Source organism: Sparus aurata, chromosome 10 (genome assembly GCF_900880675.1).
Source record: "Sparus aurata chromosome 10, fSpaAur1.1, whole genome shotgun sequence".
NCBI lineage: Eukaryota > Metazoa > Chordata > Actinopteri > Spariformes > Sparidae > Sparus > Sparus aurata.
In genome coordinates, this window is record NC_044196.1 from 1,384,058 (window position 1) to 1,399,422 (window position 15,365).

The 15,365-nt window shown below is 42.5% G+C and overlaps 1 pseudogene; it reads left to right on the forward strand.

Moving 5' to 3' along the window:
- LOC115590091 (zinc finger protein 420-like) overlaps positions 1-15,365 on the forward strand; it is a 134,840-nt pseudogene that overhangs the window by 104,536 nt on the left and 14,939 nt on the right.

A 15,365-nucleotide genomic window follows, 5' to 3' on the forward strand; every position in this document is an offset into this window, starting at 1 on the left:
TGGCAGGTCTCTTTTGGTTTGGGGAATTGATCTCACTACTTTTGAAGTAGAGAAGTACAAGATCCTAATCAAGTCATCTAGCCTGCGCCTTTGCAGCTAATAGCCGTGGACGCTTGTCCTTTGACCATTTACGGTTGGACTGTGTTGGGCAGTTGCCTACTTCTGCAAGTGGCGTTAATGGTTTTAAAAGACTTCTATATGAGGCAGTTTGTTTGGCATGTGTAAATTTGTCTGTCACTCAGGCTAAGATGAAGCAGCGCTACGATCGGAAAGCTCTGGGCCACGTATTTACATTGGGTGATAAGGTGCTGGCTCTTCTGCCAGTTACCTCCTCACCATTTCAGGGCTCTACGCTGACATTTTTCACAACGAGCACATGTGCTCCTAAAGTAAAATATCTGGGAGCACAAAAAATATTTATTTATTGATTGATTGAACACTTCACACTTAAAAAGGCAGCAAAACCAAAATGATTTACAGTGTTTGATTTCATTTTTTTCATTTCAGGCAGCACAAATCAACTTCTTAAATTAACAGTGATTTCATTATTTTTTCTTTTCATTTTGTATCCAGTGTGTACTAAACACAAAGGATGTCAGTTCTCCAAGTGCATATTGATATTCATATGAAATAGAGGAAGCAATCAATTATTATTTATTTATTTGGTCCACGTAGGAACACAATTTGATTTGAGTTTGGAGTCACTGGGTGACATGACATGGAAGATATTGAAAAAAAAACTAATTTCTGCATATTAATATTCATATAGAATAGAGGAAGCACTCAAATACGATGAAAGAGGTGTGTCTTATTTGTCCAGTTTACTAATACACTGGAAAACTACTGTGACTGGATGATTGTAGTTTTTGAACGATTGCAGACGCAGTAGTAGGTTATGACGGTAACTTCCTGGTTCGCACATACATTTTTTTAGGGGCAAATGTGAGTGAAATGCTGGCACTGTAGAGCCCTACATTTCATGCAAAGTTTGCTGGTCCATACACTGTGATCAGAAAGGTGTCAGATATAGCAGTGAACTTGAACTTGCTTAAGCCATATCATGAACGTTCTGATACACCTGCAGGTGGTACAGTTGCACAACCTGTGGCTGATAATGTAGTGTCTCCTGTCTCTCCTTTTGATCCTTCGGTGGCAGCACAGGAACAGGAGAAGATCAGGGCTCCTGACAACGTGTCCTTTGTGCACATCTTAATAACTCTGAGACCTTGAAGCAACTTCCACAGTTTTTACAGCACTTGTCTGAGAACAAGCGTCATGAGTTAATCAGTTTGATTCACGAGTTTCCCAGGCTGTTTTCAGACACCCCAACTTGACACAGAGGTGCAATACCTCCTTAACCATGGACTGGCTGAACCTTCTTTGTCAGCCTGGGCTTCACCATGTGTTCTTGTTAACAAAACTGTAGTGTAGTCATATGTATTATTATATGTATTATGGAAGTTAACAACAACACAGCATCTAAATACTGTGAACTGATCTAATTGATTCCCAAACATTTCTACTCCAGGTATATCAAAACATCCATTGAAAAACTCTCACACATTTATCTAGTCATATGCTCATCATTTCTACAGCCTGAGGTTAAACACTGACACTGAAAGCAGTCTAACTAACTGACCTATAATAAAAATGAAAATGTACAAAAGTACCAATAAAGTAACTGATACATATATTTACATTTGTTTTTAATGTATTATTAAGTAAGATAAAAATATTTTTAAGATGTTCTTCTTTGGCTGTGATGCAGCCTGTAATCTGTGAAGTAACTTGTAGCTAAAGTTACCAAATAAATGTAGTGGAGTAGAAGAACAAAGTAGCAAAAAGTACTCAAGTTGAAGTACAGAAGTTGAGTAAATGTACTCAGTTCCTTCCATCAGTGCTTGCTGCTCCATCCTTGTACTTGTTATCCTTAAACTTTATCAGAGACTTCCTGTAGTTTTATTGTGAAAGTGCATTCACAGTGGAAGGTAAATGAAGAGTTTTACTCTGGAGGGGAACTTTTTCTTTAACAACTCTTCTGTAGTCCTTACAGACAGACGTCTGGTGAATCTGGACAACATGATGTTCAACTCTAATAAAAAGATGAAGGAAAAGCAGCGGTTTGATAAATCTCAACTGAAAACATAGAAACATGTTGAATACTTCATAGGTCAGATTAGATCAGTGCATTCAGGTGGAGACAACAGAAGTATTGACAGATTAAATTCTTGTTCTGCTTCCTCCAGATTTAGCAGGTTTTCATGTTTTGGGTGCGTTTTAACAAAGAAAGAGCTTCAGACTGTAACCAGCTGCCTCTCTGCTGCTCCTCACTCATTATTGAGATTGCTCTGATTCATTACTGTAAATACATGATGCTGTTTGTGATGATGGGTTTAGTTCTGTTCAGTCCAAACAGCCAGCACCCGGTCTGTGGGTCACATATGAAGCACTGAATGCAGAGACAAGCTCAGATTTACATGTGTCCAAAACACAAGACTGAGAGGAAGGTTGAAAAGGCTTCATTTGTTTTGGTGATTGATTTATTGATTTATTTAGTTAGTGTTGGGCTGGCTGTTTAAATGTTGGATGTCACATCATTATTGTTATATGAGACTATACATGGTATTATAATGGTGATGTGTCATCAGTGATGTCTTCTCCTGGTTTAAAGGTTCATTACAATAAAGTGATGTCAGATGATGTCACCAGCACCAGGTGGCGGCATTCGTATTTTGTACAGTGTGAGGAAGTAGAGCTGTGTCAGCCATCTTAATATGTTAGTTATTTCACATCACAGATGGAAGGAAATGGTTTCATGTGAACTGAAACAAGTCTTAAGTCTCTTCTCTGTTTTTGTTTAGACACACAGCCGACAGTGAAACCTGGAGATGATGCTACTCTTGACTGTCGGACTCACAGTCATGGATCCATCGAACAGATAGCATGGAGCAAAACTGACCTGGAGTCAAACGAATATGTCTTCTTCTTCAGAGGAAATCGCACAAATGAAAACTACCAGCTTGATTCTTTTCGTGGCCGAGTGGAGCTGAGAGATCCAGAGATGAAGCAGGGAGACTTTTCTGTTGTCCTGAAGAACGTCACCACTGACGACTCTGGACCGTACGAGTGTGTCATTTTAATGAGCAGAGGAGGAACCACGGTGGAAGCAACTGAGTTCATACACATCGTCCAGCTGAAGGTTGAAGACTCAGGTGAGTTTGAGACTCAGATCAGAGGTTTGTGTTTTGTACAGATGCTGACAGCTGATACCTGACACCTCTTTCAGCTCTGCAGGTCCTAAAGCTGGAGGGAACCTGCATAGTAGTTCTGGGCTAAATTTGTCTGATAGTTGTTGTGGTTTTGGGTTTAATTATTCTCCTGGTATATAAAAGAAAAATGGAGAATAATTCAGAGCAGCCTGTTACTGATGAACAACAAACAGAATGTCGGGGTGCCCTTACAGAGCCATTAAGGACACGTCTGAGATTTGAAACTCAAATGATGACTTCTGATTCTGCAGAAAATGTTGTGGTCATTATTCAACTCCAGCACTCAGGAGCAACTTGACTGCAGCGTGGATGAACTCGACCACGAGGCTGTAATTGTGAAGCATGTCAGGAAGTTACTGCAAATAAGATGAACTGTTTCTGTGATTCATGAAGTAAATGAGTTCATGTTCAGAAAGTCTGATTCAACCTTTTTAAAACATGAAACTGACGAATGATTTCACTGTTTCACTTAAATAATTAAAAAAAAAACTAAGTTGATTTGATTTGATTGAAAACTGATTTCTTCTCTTTGAGGAATGTTTTGTCAGTGAATTATGACATTTGACAAAATTACATTCTCAGGATTTCATTTTCAAAAAATGTTCTTAAATAATTCTGACATTTGTACCACAAACACATTGTTGAAAAGGACACAGCTGCACCACGGACTTATTCTATTTCCCTGCTGGTGGACTCTTTCTTGTCAGCAAATCTAAAAGACAAAAAGACAAGAAACCAGAACTGTCTGCTGCTGAAGATCCAATCAGCTGACATGATCTGTTTGATGTTCATTTTCTCTGTGCGTGTGAGCTCAGGTAGGATCAGGGACCAGGTGTATAAATCATAGACTGTTTTATAAAGACAGAATGAGCGCACCTCCAGCTGACTTCAGACCAACTCACACACCTGTTTTCTCCAAATAGCTACAGGTGAGATGAGGAAGTGGACGTGAACTCTAAGATGAAGGACGTCACTTCAGAGTTACAATTTGTTAGAGACGGTTGTTTTCCAGCTTCAGAGCTCTAAATGTATGAAGGTATTATTGGTGCAAACGGTTTGAGCACCTGTAACAGTGGAATTTGTAGGTGTGTACAGTGATTGTGTATGTGCATCAGTAAATGTGATGTCACACACTCTATGAGTTGTGTACTTGTAGATTTTCTTTTCTCCACAAATACAAATCTCCACACATTCACAAATTCTTAATTACAGGTGCACAAATCCTATTTTACAAGTCACAGACTAAAAAACTGACATCTGTGCATTTGTTTTCAATGAATATACATATACATGCATGAGTCAGGGTTTATTTAAAAGCCCCTCTCCTCTGATTTGCTGTGGGATCAGTTGATCTCAGGTCAGCACCCGCCTTTTGCTCTATAGACTGCTATTTGTGATTTGTAGTTGAAGGAAACCGAATCTGACTCGTGGGGAAGATTCTAGCAGTTGTACTTATTGATTTGTGTTTTTACAAGTTCACATTCAGATTTGCACATATTCAAATTTTGTCCACAACTTCGTTTGATACAGGTACACAAATATGTTTTGCACCAAATACACTGCAACAAAAGGAGCAAAAATGTGACCGTGTCAGTTTTTTAATCTGTGACTTGTGAAATAGGACGTGTGCACCTGTAATTAAGAATTTGTAAATGTGTAAGTGTTGTGTTGTATTTGCTGAGAGAAAACAAATCTACAAGTACACAACTCATAGAGTATGTGACCTCAAATTTACTGATGCACATACACAATCACTGTACACAAACAACAAATTCCACTGTTACAGGTGCTCAAACCTTTTGCACCAATAATACCTTCATACAAATGGCCTCAGCCGAGTGTCACAGTGGTGCGTAGTGACAACCGCTGACACACAGACAGATAAACTGCTCTGAGGGGAACAAGGATCCACATAGAAATGGAAGTTCAGGAGATTTGCTTCCATTTACGGATCATTGTTGGAGTGGAACTGAAGCCGGGTCGACCCGATATTAGAAATCAAGGACATGTTGGAGCTCAGGGACTGGCTATGAACTGATGTCCTCCATGTGTTTCTGAAGTGAAGCTCAGTAAAGAGGACTTTGTGCTTGTTGTAGTTGTGACAGGAAGATGAAGATGTTTGTGGTGTTTGTGATCCTCGTGCACGGTAAGATAACCTTCCTCCCTCTGATCTGATCGTCACCTCGGTCCAACGTCATGTCTTTAATGTGGATCTGTGTCATCTTCACTTCATCAGTGTGTTTCAGCTGCAGGACCATGTTTTCTTCACAGAAACACATGAAGAACAGATTAAAGGCAGCAGATGTTCACTGTGTCTTTAAACCCTGATGAATGTAGAAGACTGTACAGTCACACTGTCCTCACTTCTGTTCTTCAGGATTAGATCCCTGCAGCTCGCTCACATTCTGATGGCTTCTGTTCACAAACGTAATAATGATGCTTTGCTGACAGCAGCGTCACATGTGGATGTAAATGTTGGCCTTCATTCACACAGAGTCTGAGTTGAGATTTAGCAGCACAGTTTACAGGCTGCACACACTGCAGAGGACCACATTCACTCATGACATGAAATAAGGCTGCTGTCACTGACCCTCTCTGTCTGTGTGACCTCACAGTTTCCCAGCATGCCTCAGCTGTGGAGGTGTATGACTGGGACCCGTTTGTCCTGCTGCCTTGTGACTTTGACACTGGTGACCTGGACGATCCCTCAGTGGTGTGGAGCCGCTACGATCTCAATCCTTCAACCGTCCACCAGCGTCAGCAGGAAGGTGACGAACTTAAAGACCAAAACCAGCTTTACAGCGGCCGAACATCCATGAAGACTGACGCTCTGGAAACTGGAGACCTCAGCCTCCATCTGACAAAACTCCACCTCTCTGACAGCGGCTCCTACACCTGCACCGTCAGAGGGTTCAGTAGGGGGAGACACAAAGAACTGAGAGTGATGGACGTCCAGCTGCAGGTCAAAGGTCAGTAACTAACCCTAAAACCTCCTGTAGATACAGATCAGAGGTCAGAGGTCAGAGGTCAGCAACTAACCCTAAAACCTCCTGTAAATACAGATCAGAGGTCAGAGGTCATGTTCTTTATGTTTCTGGTTCCCACAGAACGATTCCCATCCTGGGCCAAAGCTCTCCTGGTTCTCCTGGTTCTTGGACTTCTTGTTTCTGGAGCTCTTTTAGTACATTTTAGGCACTATTTCATGTCAGGTATGTCACTACTACTACATTACCCATCATGCACCTGGGCAGCATCTTTACTCTTGTACCTCCCTGGCTGTTGAGACAGACTGTGAGGTCTGGGATTATAAGAGAAGGATGAGACAGTGCGGTCATGTTACCATCACAGTTCCTGCTGCTGTCTGTTCAGCTGATGTTGTGGTTTGTTGTCCTCTCAGTCTACCAGGTGGAGGTGGAATCAGGGGCGGAGTCTGTCCAGCTGACCTGCAAAACCACAGTTCACCTGCCTGAAGGCATGAAAGTGGTGTGGGAGGACGGATACAACAGGAAGGTCCATGTGTATCAGAACGGTTCTGACCAGTCTGAAGAACAGCACATATGTTACAGAGGTCGAACAGAGATGAAGAGAAACCTGCTGGAACCTGGAGACCTCAGTCTGACCCTGAAATACCCCACAGACACAGACAGTAAGACCTACACCTGCACCGTCTACAACAGGGAGGAACACATCCTGATGAAGAAACAAGTGGAGCTGCAGGTCAAAGGTCAGTACTGTCTCTCTCTCTCTCGCTCTCTCTCTCTCTTTCTCTCTCTCTCTCTGTCTCTCTCTCTCTCCAAATCTAGGATGAACAATGGAGTGGTTATTTTTCTGGACAGTATTGATAAAGTGAGCACGGTTGTTGAACGAGGTGTAGTGATCCAGGACACCTTTGTTCAGGTGGTACCGCTGGTTCATCCAGCCAGAAACATCATTCTGTCCAGAGTTCCTCGGTTCATTAGTAATGAAATGTTGCAGAGAGAACTGGAGAGACACGGACAGTTAATGTCTCCAGTCAAACTGATTCCTCAGTATTACCTGGGGACTTCAAGTGATTTAGAAATGATCCCACCACGTCTGTGTTTCGTGCAGCTCATTCACACAGGATAAGTGAAGTCTGTGTTTTAACTCAAATTTACTGACATTATCAGTCCACATTATCCTTACCACATGCTGCCATGCATGTAATCCATCTAATCATCAGATTTTTCGATGAGCCTCCTGAATTTGCACCCAAAATGTTTTCAAAACTTTCATTCATAATTCCCAATGCAGCCTCCATAATTCTCGACCGGGAAAAACGCAGAAAAAAGGTGGAAAACACAAAAAACCTTAAGAAAAACAAAAAATTACCCCAAATCACAGAGAATATTATCACATGACCTCTGTGGTTGGTGAAATATGGCAGGTCATTTGCGGTGGAATTTTTACTTTACAAATTACAGAGGTGGCAGATTCGTACGGGATTAAGATCACAGACGACCTCCACAATTATTACAAATTACTGGAGGTCCCCAGATTATACTAGTCCTGTGTGAATAGGGCTGAAGTAATTAGTGTCATAACCAGTGTTGGTCAAGTTACTTGAAAATAGTAATTAGTTACTGATTGCTGATTACTTCTCCAAGAAAGTAACCCAGTTACTTTACTGCTTACTTATTTTCAAAAGTAATTAGTTACTTTACTAAGTTACTTTTCAAAAACATGATGCACAACCTTATTATGCTATAAAGCAATAGACCTTTCAGCCTAATTCTATTTTTTCTGCATATTCCATCATCTAAAACTGAATCAAATGACCGTTTTAGGTCGGTATTTTTTCTACGATGCGTCGGAACGATTCAGAGTCTGCAGTGGAAATGGGCAACGTTTCCTTGACGATATAGCCAGCGATGAGCTTCTTCAGTTCAGCGGCATTTCTGTCACCTTTTCCATACCGCGGGTTGCTAGTATGGAAAATCCAGCTTTAACTGCACGTGCAGCGACTGCTCTCCAGATCAATCTGTTTGGCCAAGGCCCGCCCCCACCGTATCTCTGATTGGCTAGTAGACCTATCGTTAGTGTAATTGAGTGAAGGTTGCGCCTCCGTTAGATCCAGAGAACTGTATGTTAGATCTCTGGGCAAACCCGGCGCCGGAATGCAATCAGCCCTGCATAGGTCATTGTTACTCATGAGACAGTCTCACAAAAAAAATCACGGTTAAGTAACGCAGTAACGCAGCCTGCTTGTGGGAAAGAAAAAGTAATCTAATTACTGTTTTTGCAATTGTAATCCCTTACTTAACTCATAACTTTAAAAAGTAATCGGATTACAGTAACACGTTACTGCCCATCAGTGGTCATAACTAACATAAAATTGTCAGAATACATGGGATGAGAGTCTTTACTCTGTATAAATAAAGAGTGGAGGCTGTCTGAGGCCCCTCTCACCCCTCACAGTACAGAATGGTTCAGTCCAAACAGCTTAACAGTGGAGTGGCTGCTGCTCATCAACATGTCTTTACCCAAGAAAATAAAACCAGGGAGCCTTAAAGGAAAGGAAAAGGCAGAAAGGAAAGAAAGCAAGGAGAGGAAGACAACTCCTCACACATTTCTTTGTAAAGAAAGGTGAGCACAGTTCACAGCTAACACAGTTTAAGAACAGTTAAAGCTGATAATAATGTCAGCAGCTGTAAAGATTGAAGGCAGTCAGACAGCATGAATCTAGTTTCTCAGTTTGAGCAGCAGCAGGTTCCTCATCCTCATCTCATCCTCATTAAGTGCTGACTCAAAGTTATTATTACAAGTCATCATTTCACATTCAGGTGAAAACTGTTCAAATGTGGAGCGATATTTAGCTCCTTTCCCTGTAAGACAGCAGGACATGTTTGGTATCAGAAGATTCATTTCGGTTTCAAGATTTCTATGATGCTTAAAATCATCTTAAAAACTGTTAATGTAATGTTAATGCCAGATGATCCTCCATCATTGTCAGAGGGTCAAAAGAAAGCCAAGAACTGAGGTGGAGAATAATTCCAACTTTAAGATCCTGGTGATCAATGAGACAGAGTTTAATTGAAATAAACATGTTGTTCTGTTGAATGATGTTTCATGATTTAATTCTTCTCTTTATGAAAATAAGATTTAGTTTAACAGATACGTCAAGATCAGCATCATCAGCATCAGCAGCAGCAGCAGCAGCAGCAGCTGTCTGTCTGTCTGTCAGCCCCATATACAATAAAAATAGCCTATAATCCATCTTTATGTCAGAATGATTTTCATGTATGAAACAGTTGTGAAATAAAAAGAGCATATGTATGTGTATATATAATATAGTTGACTACAACAGAGTGTTTGGTCAGTAGTTTGGGACTCTCACCTTCCTGCTCTGCAGTAGAACAGAGGAGAACATTTCTGCTGCATGCAGACTGTGTGACTCAATACAATCAGAGAAATGTTTCTATTTTCTGGAAATCAGAAGATGAAATCACAACAACCATACAGCCTCATATCTGTATTTATTCAGCCCAAATCCAAAGCCAGCAGCTGTGAGTCTGCAGCTGTGGAGATAAATCAGAGCTGCAGGACAACAAGGAGACAGTGAGCAGTAACCAAGTAACTGTCATGTTGTTCTTTTCACTAATATGGGAATGACAGTCAAATATAGCATTAAAATGCAGTTTTATATAAAACAGCATCACATGTTTTCTCCGGCCTGAACAAGGGCCCAATTAGATTTCTGTTCATGGGGCCCTAAATCCCTGGCAGCACCCTGCCTAGCTGAGACCAGCAGAGACCAGAACCAGACTGAGACACTGAAGTTAAAAAGTCTCTTTTAGCTTCCTGCTGGGTGTCTCAGCTCAGGGGGTTCTGGTCCAGTCCAGCTTCCAGACTGTAGCCCAGATGGATGTTCCATCACACTTGTTCTTTGGTCTGGAGCGTAAGAATGGACAGAAGAGGTTCATTCACAGTTTAAGGTCTGACACTGGGCAGCTGCTGACTGATCACACTGCAATCCACAAACATGCTGTCAACTTTTCCAGTGAGCTGTTTGAATGTGAGCACAGAGAGCAGCAGGCAGCGTCTCTCAGCTTCTACACTGGTCTTCCTCAGGCTGAGCAGCAGAGTCATGTAGAGCTGGAAGCAGCTCTCTCCTCTGATGAGCTCTATGCTGCTCTGCAGAGCATCAGAGTGGGAAAGCTCCAGGAAGAGACGTCTACCTGTTGACTGTTAAAGTTTGTTGGTCACAAAGTGAAGCTGTCAGTGTTGGTGGAGTGGAGAAGAAGCTCAGTGTGTCTGGAGGGTTGATCTGGAAGACGGGGGGCTGAAATACTGAGGAGTGTTTTTAGGTGATCCTTCATTTGTTCTTCATAACTGGGAGAATGTTAAAGGTCGTCTAGCGAGGTGGAAGTGGATTAAAACAAAAATGTCCTACAGAGGTCGAGTTCTCATCACCAACAATTTAGTATGGTCCACTTTATGACATCAGCTGTCATGTGTTGTGTTTGTCTCTGTCATTAACTCTGATGTGAGTCCTGTCTGTCCATGTTGTCTCATCCTGAGACTGTTTCTCATTGTTTCATGGAGTGTTGTCCACTGCTGCCTCTGTTTGTGATGTTGGAACATGTTTTCAGACTATTTGGGGAGTTTGTTTGAAGCAGAAGTTCATTCTGGGCTACAGGTCCTCTCAGAGAAATAAAGACAAATGGCAGCTTCTTAATTTCATTGTGTGGAGGACAAAGATGTTGGTGTATCTGAGCAGAAGAAACAGAACAGAGACAGCTGTGGATGATGATGCTGTTTTACTGTTTGTAAAAATGTTGAAACTGGTTTAAAACTAGATTTTAATGATTACAGAATGATGAAAGATGTGTAAAGTGTTCCAGTGTGTGGTGTTATAAACATGTGTTCTGTTGTGTTGTTGATGACCAGCTGTTCTTTGGACGTGACTGACATGATTTAGATTCTGTCAATCTTCATTTATTGACCGTGTTGTTTTTTGATTGACTGACATCAATCAGCTGATTGATTTCCAATCAGAGTTGACAGTATTGATCTGAATGTGATGTTTTTATTTGAGCCAGAAGAAAGTTGAAGGAACGAGCTGAAAGAAACAACAAATCTTTTCATCACTGAGAACAAAGAAATGCAGCACCATCAGGACTCTGATCATGTCCAACACCTTGAAAACCTGGTTTTACTTCCTGTGTTTCTGTCCCCTGTTACCTGCTGCTCTCATCTGGTTCTGTCCTTCAGCTTTCTCTACTACTTTGTAATCAGTCAATAAGGTTATTCAAAACTGCTGCTGCTGTCTGTACAGCTGATGTTGTGCTTTGTTTCCTCTCAGTCTGTCAGGTGGAGGTGGAGGAGGGGGAGGAGTCTGTCCAGCTGCCCTTCAGAACTACACCTGACCTGCCTGAGGACGCGACAGTGATGTGGGACTGCTATAAACCCTCATACAGGACAGTCCACCTGTATGAGAACAGATCTGACCGGCCTGAGAAACAGGACCAGGATTACAAAGACCGAACAGAGATGAAGAAAGACCTGCTGAAGACTGGAGACCTCAGTCTGACCCTGAAACACCCCAAAGAGACAGATACAGGAGAATACAGGTGTGGAGTCTACAACAAGGAGGGAAACGTCCTGAGAGGGAAAACAGTGAAGCTCAAAGTCAAAGGTCAGTATGAAGATACAGAACAGAGGTCTGTGTGTCTGTCTGTGATTGGCTGCTTGTCTCTGGTTGGCTGCTTGTCTCTGATTGGCTGCTTGTCTCTGATTGGCTGCTTGTCTCTGATTGGCTGCTTGTCTCTGGTTGGTTGCTTGTCTCTGGTTGGCTGCTTGTCTCTGATTGGCTGCTTGTCTCTGATTGGCTGCTTGTCTCTGATTGGCTGCTTGTCTCTGGTTGGCTGCTTGTCTTTGATTGGCTGCTTGTCTCTGATTGGCTGCTTGTCTCTGGTTGGCTGCTTGTCTCTGGTTGGCTGCTTGTCTCTGGTTGGTTGCTTGTCTCTGGTTGGTTGCTTGTCTCTGGTTGGTTGCTTGTCTCTGGTTGGCTGCTTGTCTCTGGTTGGTTGCTTGTCTCTGGTTGGCTGCTTGTCTCTTTTTGGCTGCTTGTCTCTGGTCGGCTGCTTGTCTCTGGTCGGCTGTTTGTCTCTTTTTGGCTGCTTGTCTCTGGTCGGCTGCTTGTCTCTGGTCGGTTGTTTGTCTCTGGTTGGCTGCTTGTCTCTGGTCGGCTGCTTGTCTCTGGTCGGCTGCTTGTCTCTGGTTGGTTGTTTGTCTCTGGTTGGCTGCTTGTCTCTGGTCGGCTGTTTGTCTCTGGTGGTTGTTTGTCTCTGGTTGGCTGCTTGTCTCTGATTGGCTGCTTGTCTCTGGTTGGTTGCTTGTCTCTGGTTGGTTGCTTGTCTCTGGTTGGCTGCTTGTCTCTGGTTGGTTGCTTGTCTCTGGTTGGTTGCTTGTCTCTGGTTGGCTGCTTGTCTCTGGTTGGCTGCTTGTCTCTGGTTGGTTGCTTGTCTCTGGTTGGTTGCTTGTCTCTGGTTGGCTGCTTGTCTCTGGTTGGTTGCTTGTCTCTGGTTGGCTGCTTGTCTCTTTTTGGCTGCTTGTCTCTTTTTGGCTGCTTGTCTCTGGTCGGCTGCTTGTCTCTGGTCGGCTGTTTGTCTCTTTTTGGCTGCTTGTCTCTGGTCGGCTGCTTGTCTCTGGTCGGCTGTTTGTCTCTGGTTGGTTGTTTGTCTCTGGTTGGCTGCTTGTCTCTGATTGGCTGCTTGTCTCTGGTTGGCTGCTTGTCTCTGGTTGGCTGCTTGTCTCTGGTTGGCTGCTTGTCTCTGGTTGGTTGCTTGTCTCTGGTTGGTTGCTTGTCTCTGGTTGGCTGCTTGTCTCTGGTTGGTTGCTTGTCTCTGGTTGGCTGCTTGTCTCTTTTTGGCTGCTTGTCTCTGGTCGGCTGCTTGTCTCTGGTCGGTTGTTTGTCTCTGGTCGGCTGCTTGTCTCTGGTCGGCTGCTTGTCTCTGGTCGGCTGCTTGTCTCTGGTTGGTTGTTTGTCTCTGGTTGGCTGCTTGTCTCTGGTCGGCTGTTTGTCTCTGGTCGGCTGTTTGTCTCTGGTTGGTTGTTTGTCTCTGGTCGGCTGCTTGTCTCTGGTCGGCTGCTTGTCTCTGGTCGGCTGTTTGTCTCTGATTGGCTGCTTGTCTCTGATTGGCTGCTTGTCTCTGGTCGGCTGCTTGTCTCTGGTCGGCTGCTTGTCTCTGGTTGGCTGCTTGTCTCTGGTCGGCTGTTTGTCTCTGGTTGGTTGTTTGTCTCTGGTCGGCTGCTTGTCTCTGGTTGGCTGCTTGTCTCTGGTCGGCTGCTTGTCTCTGGTTGGCTGCTTGTCTCTGGTTGGCTGCTTGTCTCTGGTTGGCTGCTTGTCTCTGATTGGCTGCTTCTCTGTCTAACTGTCCTCTGTCTCCTCTGCAGGGAGAACTCATATCATAGATGAAACAGGGAACATCAGGAACAGAAGCAGCTCCACTGATCCGACTCCTCTGATGGCTGATCAATCTGTTTGATCGGTCTGTTGGTCAATCTTTGGTTATTGATCTGATGTGACTTTGTATCAGAGACTAAATGGAGGTGAAGGAGCTGATGGAGGACGGATGAAGACAGGAGGACACTTCATCAGCTTCTTCTTCACTCTGACTCTCACACACAGTCTACACACTCACTATTGATGACTATTGATCAGTGATGTCAGAGTGATGTCAGAGTGATGTCACATGGTGGTTTGGACTGAAACATGTGGTTTAGATCCTTTGAACTCTGACAGTAAAGTGTAAATACAACCTCAGATGTAGAGACAACAGGTCTCTGTAAAGGTAATGATACATGTTGTTACTGCAGAGTGTCTACAGATAGAAACACTCACATTTAACACTTTTAACACCTTTTAATGCCACTTATATGAAATTTAAGACCAAACCTTTGATGGAAATACACTCCAAAAGTTAAATATATATACACATATTGCATATACTAATTACTGCTGTAAGCTTTTAAAATAAAAAGATGATTTAATCAATAAATAAATGGACATTTTTTCATAGTTTAAGTTATTTTTTAATTGCAGTGTTAGCAGCAGGAGGACGGTCAGCTCACCTCCCAGAGCCTCCAGCTGAATCACTGGACACTGATTTAGGGACCGTCATTAAATTACTGAGCACAAATATATTCATACAAAATAATAGCAGTTTTTTCGATATCTTCCATGTCATGTGGCCCACTGACTCCAAACCAGCAGTATATAAGCAGCGGTATTTAAAATAAATTAGATTCAACAAATACGTTTCTGCATTGTGCCATTTTTTGTAAGTCTCAATCTGTCAATTTTTTTCCACAAATCTCACCAGTAGTCTTTATTTAAAGGGTTATATTTCAAAATGTTCTTCTGGACCCTCCTAGATTTTGTAAGTTAATGACTCAGAGCACCGCTGCTACAAATATTTATAGGGGAAAAACTGTGTTATAGTTTTTTAATGTCTCTTCTTTTACATGTACAGTATACAGCCTGTATGAACCTACTCACACTATGTTTTTGTACTTTTTCAGACTGGGGGCAAAATGGACTTTTATATGACTTCTTTTCAGGTTTATGGAGACGTTCTTATGTAACATACCCTTTTGTAACTCTGTGAGCCTTTTTGTGTAGTTTGTTGATACAGCAGCTCAGATTTACATGCATGAAATGTCCCTTTCATGTCTCCTTAACTGCTGTGAATACTGTATATATTGTACTGTATTTCTCATGACTTTATCAGTAAAGACCTGACCTGTCAAACATTGTTCAAGCTACTGAGGGACAAATAGGGAGAATGTGTGTTCTGAGTAAACAATAAAAGCGATGTCCAGCACCTTGTTTGAGTGCCGTGCCCATTTATTACTACAGTGTATTTACGCTCACCTTAGTACAGCTCAGTCCATAGATCTTCATGGGTAAGTTTTTATTTGGATTGTTTCTTCTTGTACAAATGCTGTCTGCAACACTGGCACTCTGACACAGTCAAATCTGTTTGCTTCCCCTCTCACACATCTGCCACTTATCACCTGTGTCTTACCTTAATGCCTTTCCTGTGATAATGGCCCATCTACAGTAGTGTTACC